Source organism: Pezoporus flaviventris, unplaced genomic scaffold (assembly GCF_033815535.1).
Source record: "Pezoporus flaviventris isolate CSIRO_AGI_PZ_B2104156 unplaced genomic scaffold, CSIRO_AGI_Pfla_v1 ptg000285l, whole genome shotgun sequence".
In the NCBI taxonomy this organism is placed as follows: domain Eukaryota; kingdom Metazoa; phylum Chordata; class Aves; order Psittaciformes; family Psittacidae; genus Pezoporus; species Pezoporus flaviventris.
In genome coordinates, this window is record NW_026892832.1 from 519,920 (window position 1) to 525,919 (window position 6,000).

The following is a 6,000-nucleotide window of genomic DNA, read 5'->3' on the forward strand; positions in this document are numbered from 1 at the left end:
AGGGCAGAGCGGTGGAATGCCGGGCGGTGAGATCACTCAGACGGGGACCGGGCTCGTCCTGGTCCCGCGCTGTGGGCAGTCACAGGCATTGTGAGGGCACCTCGCCCCATCGGAGGCCTCGGTTCCGGCCGGGGCACACAGGGCGAGGGGTGGAATTAGCCAGAAGTTGTGAAGTGTTCAGCTGCACAGGCACCGGGGAAATGGGGCAGCGTGGGAGCACTGCTGCTCTGCTGATGAAGAGCGACAGAGGTAGAACGCTGCTGCACAGTGGCACTCCCTTAAAATTCTAGGCAGGGTTATATGGCCAAAAGAGAAACAAGGGGTAATAAGTAGATTCCCTGCTACCTGGCAGCATATCTCGAACCCTGTGTTCAGTTCTGGGCCTCTCACTGCAAGAGACACATTGTACAAGAGAGGTGGTGGAGTGGGTCCAGAGAAAGGCAATGGAACTGATGCAGAGCCTGGAGCACGAGTATGATGGAGAAAGGCTGAGGCACCTGGGAATGTTTAGTCTGGAGAAGAGAAGATTCGGGGGGGGGGGGGGGGGGGGGGGCTTATTGCTCTCTACAACTACCTGAAAGCCGGTTGTAGTGAGGTGTGGATCGGTCTCCCAAGTAACAAGTGGCCTCAAGCTGCACCAGGGGAGGTTTAAATTGGATATTAGGAGATATTTCTTCACAGAGAGGGAGATCAGGCATCGGTACAGACTACCCAGGGAAGTGGTGGAATCACTGTCCCTGGAAGTATTCAAAAACTGTATAGATGAGGCCCTCAGTGATATGGTTTAGTGGTGGTCTTGGCAGTCCTGGGGTAATGGTTGGGCTTGATGGTCTTAAAGGTCTTTTCCAACCGAGTTGATTCTATGATTCTACGTTTAGGTACCTTTCTCAAGGTTGAAATTCTAGAGGCAAGGGTGATTAAAATGGTATGAAATCGTACATGCTGTAGGCTAAAAGAATCATAGATTGGGTTGGGTTGGAAAGGACCTTAGAGATCATTTAGTTCCAACCTACCAGCCACCTGCAGAGACAGCCACCAGACACACTGGTAGCAGAGGATGCTTAGGAGGTTAAGCGCTCTCTCTTAGGCCTAGATTTTGAGCAGCTAACCTTGTTTTTCAGATTCACTTTCATTTAACTCCCTATGAAATTGCATATTTTTGTGGTCCACATAGGAATTTCCGTTTGTTGAGTGGAACTGACCTGCTAGCATGTCTCTGTACCTTCCTGCACAGCTACTGTATCTCTGGGAATGCTTTGCAAGCCTGTCAGTTTAAAGGAAAGTTTGGCAGCTGGAAGGGAGAATGTGAGATGTAAGTAGACCCTGTTATTTAAACCCCTGGTGAACTGCAATAGTAATTCTAACTTCGGTGCATTAGAATCAGAACATTAGCCTCAGAAAGTTACTGCTGCTTGTGTCTCCTCCTGTCTGTCTTCCACAGGTTGTCACTGATCAACTGATAGGAGTGAAGCACGTTAGAGGTTGTACATTTAAACTTTGAGATAGTGATACTTTTGCTGAATAACAGATACTGGCCCAGTGCAGGTAGCAGCCCTTCACATATGCTCCAGTAAAAGTAATGTTTTCCCTTTGGCTTAAGTTTATGTTCTAACCTGGGGAAAATGCGTCCTAGCTGGTAAATCAGTTGTAGAGGTTTCACACTGGGGAATGAAACTAGATACCAAAGGCGTAACTGGGGGAGGTGAAAGCTTGCATTAATGAAGCCTCTGAGAACCTGAAGTGGGCAATGCTGTCATCCAGCCTTGAGGGGACAGGCAAAGATTTTAGGGATCTTTGGCAAAATGATGGCAGCACTAAATTGCAGTTACAATTAAAGCTTTATATTCTTACCAGGGTATTATGATTAGAATGGCACGAAGTTTCTACAAGCAGAATCCATAAAGTACAACCTATAAATAGTATAATATGGAATTTATAGTACAACTTAACTTAAAATTTCTCACCACCTAGATCCTATCTTAACCCATAACTTCTAATCACCCAGACCCTTTGCAGATAGGGTCAGATCTTAGTGCATTGTTTGCAGTATCAGTATAATAATCATATTCCAGACTCCAAAAAACATAAAAGAATACTCATCACTCAGTCCTCAGAGGAAGCAGAGGATGCTGGCCACGGGGGGGGTCACAGCCTTCATTTTCTTCCTACTGACCTGGTTTCTTACCCCAGGTAAGCAACCTGGTTTGCTGTGCTGTTTGTGCTTGACCGTATCTGGAAAGTCCTACCTGTTTATTGCCTGTGACAAGCTAAGTTACTAGGATCTGTTCAGAGTCTGCACTTTCTAGTTTGGCTGTGGTATCTTGAATTTGATTTTCCTTAGCTAGCTGCTGTTTGCAGCTCTAATGGAAACCAGGCAATGAAGGTTTTGCCAGTAAGAGGAATAAGAGGGCAAAAGCCTGTGGGGGAGAAGGAGGCAATCCAGCCTCCCTCATTGGGACAATGAGGTGCAAACCAAGAAATGTAAAAGAACCGATTTGAGCAACCTGTTAAGATTGAACTGAAAATAACTTTGAAAAACACTTTACTGAAATTAGTAGTCAATAAATGCAACAAAAGAAATACATTTTTTAGTATGCCTTTGTAAAGTGCTAAAGAGCATTGGGATACTGACAAAATAGGTGACCAGCCTAGGGGAAAATAGTACCCTTTTGAAAATGCTACATTGTGAGGAAGTCAAAATCTTTTTTTCCATCTGCAGCTGAACATACAGCCTTCTCTCCATCTCTGATCACTCATATAAAATTTCATTATTACAAACACAGTATTCTGGTAAATTGTCCCGTTCTCTTCAGGAAATAGATTTAGCCCCAAGACAGTTTTTATTCCACAGTCAGTTGTAGAGGGGAAGGAAAAGTTTGTTCCTTCTGCTATATCTCATCTATAATGATTTCTTTTGATGCTTTTTCCCTTTATTTCCCTCTTTGGCCTGACCTATAAACCCTAAAGTAGATAAAGCACTGAGCTACAAATCATTGTGATTATACAAGTAGCCTAAAATGGGCTTGCAAAGCAGACAGAGCAGAACAAGCCCTTACAGCTGAGGGGAAGGTAAAAGCAGCAGAACAAAGATTTACTGTTAATAAACCAGCAGCTGGGAAAGTCCATAGCTTGTAGTGAGTAGACATAAAATAGTTAAAAGAGAATCCTCTGAAATTATCCTTCTCAGTTCTGACAAGGAGCAAAGAAGCTGTTTCCTACACTATTTGACACAATTCTCACTCATTTTCTTATCTCCATCCTTCTGCCATCCAGTTCCAACAGTGTGTACAACACGAGTCTAACAAGACTCTGGTCTGGAAATGGGTTGGATTCAAGCCTGATGGAGGTAGTGCAGAGAGCTACCCGGTCACATAATAAATTGGTTACGGATTGCCTGAAATAAGAAGGTGGTTGCAAGGCACACAAATGCTGAGTGTTTTGGCAGCTGGAGCCAGGTCACAGGCAACTTATTGTGAAACCATCCAAAACTCCAAATTCAGTTATATTTCTTTCCAGCTTTTGTGACTATACAGCTTCCATTAATGGAAGCACTGCACCACTGCAGTTCTTTCATGGGTGTATCCTAAAACCACCACATAGCACCACAAAGAAATTCACCATGTAGGCATGAAGATACAGCATATAATAACAGCTTTCCTTTCCTGCAAATTCTTCTGCTTCTTGCTCTGTTCCTACTCTTAAGTGCTATTCATCAGTAAATTAATTCAAGGAAGAAAGTGGGTAATAGCATTCCTGAATAAAAATCTTCAACAGATTTTCATAGCATTAAATGGGGCAATGTAGATTATAAACCAGGTATAAGAAAGTGTGATGTTTCTTTGGCAGCTAGATTGAAGTTAGAGGGGAAGATAATTCATTAACTGATTTTTTAAGAAGACATAAACTGTGGATTTTACTTCCAGTTTGGTGTTCTGCGGCTGGATTCAGAGGGTTTCTTTTTCCCATTTATCTCCAAATCTATGAGAAGTTTGTTTTTATTTATTTTTATTACCAAACTAAATGAGCTAAGCATACATAACTGATGAAACCAAGTTATCTGGAAGGTTTCCAGTTAAGATTAGTTTGTCATTAAATAAACCAAATGTTAAGGATTTTTTTACAGATGCTCCAACAGAGGACAGCTTGCCTACAGTGGCTTGCTTGCCTGGCATTCTTTCCCTGTGCATGCTCTTCCCAGATCCTAATTCAAGGGTTGTCCCTGGAAACATGCTGCCTTTGTGATCCGGTTAACTCCATCAAGCCCCAGTCATGTTTAAATTACAGCAGACTGCCTTTTTAAAATTGTGGCTATTTGTATGAAAAAAAAAGACCTATAATACAGAAATGGACCGTTATCTAAATTAGTGAATCATGAAACAAAACCTAGAACCTGTTGGCCTGCATAATTTCTCTTTTGAGGACATATGCAATTTACTTCTGGGACACTTTGATTTACTTGCTATGAACTCCATTCATACAAATATTGGTACCAAAATACTAAACACTGATAGATCAAAAGGCATTTGTGGCCAGTGGATTAAATTTTGAAGAAGCTTTGCATGCTAACAAGGGTTGCTTGACAAAATGTTTAGAACTTGGTTTGAGTTCAACCTTGCGTTTTCCTACAAAATCAGTAAGTCCTCCAGTTGTACAACTGGAATGCCAAAATATTCAATATCTACATGTAGGGAACACAGAATCTCCTGAGTTCAGAAGAAGACTTTTAGGTGTCTTTCAGGTGTCACTCTCAAGCATGGGGCTTTATTTGTTGTATGACATTGCCATTTTAGTGTGTGAATTTTAAAGACGCCATTAACCAAAGTTCTGTGAATATGCATGACATATACTTCATTGGCAAATTTTCTTGTAAGGAAAATATGATATACTACTTAAACAAAACAGAAAAATGCAGCAACTTGGAAAATAGTTTATATCTTGGGTTTGACTCATTGCATACTCAGGTGCTTTAGTGTGGAAAACAGCATCAAAACATAAAATTCTGAATGAGTGACCAGGAAGTGCTGGTTCTGCCAGCTAGGATAAAGAATTAGTGTGTCCTCCCTGGAAAGAGAGATGGAGAGCAGGCAGGGGAAACAGCAGAGAAAGTCTTAGACATTATCAGACTTCAGAAGAAAGGTTAAAATGCAAATCACAGGATTTGTTGTTGGTAAGTTGCCAACTATTCAAAGCAGGCTGCAGTTTTAATGGTATGTGTACTTTGTTCCAACCAATATGAGATGTTTCCTCACTTACAGTGGCGCTCCATGAATGTCATTCTGATATATATAGTAGCAATGTTATCATACTTGCATTGTTTAAGAGACACCCTCACCTCTAAAATAGCATTTATTCACACTAGTTGTTGCTCAGAAGACAGTATGTTAAGTGCTGTTCCAAATAGTGGTTCAAGAAATAAGCCTTTCTGTTGAAGTCAGTTAAACAAACACAGTATGCTTAATTTAAATGCATGAGAATTCATATAATTAAAAAAAACCCTGCAGTTTTTCTACTATGGGCCATGCATTCAATTATCCTCAGAAATTTAGTCAGAACCTGCAAGGTTAACTTAGTCAACACTTGATGAGTTTAAGCCCATCTTAAGTTTAGCTATAAAACTGAATTTAAGATGAATTTGACTGGAATGCAAAATCAGAGGATCAGTTGTTGCAAGTTCACCAGTTCTTGAAAGCAGGATTAGAAGATAGGAGTTCCATTTGAATCTATTCTATCAGTTTATTTCCAAATGTCTGGATTTTTTTTTTTTTTTCTTACTACAATGGGAGTAAACACATTCAATCAAGCAGATTTGATTCTAGATTAAGTACAAAAAGACTGCCAATCAAGCTGACTCTTTCAATGATGTAGGCACACTACATTACAACAAAAACATATTAGAAAACAGTTAAATATCCCTGAAATTTCTGCACCCAGACCTGGAAAGCAGGGTCTGTAAAAGTTATCATAAAAGGGAACACAGTTTGAGGCAAACACAAACATAAA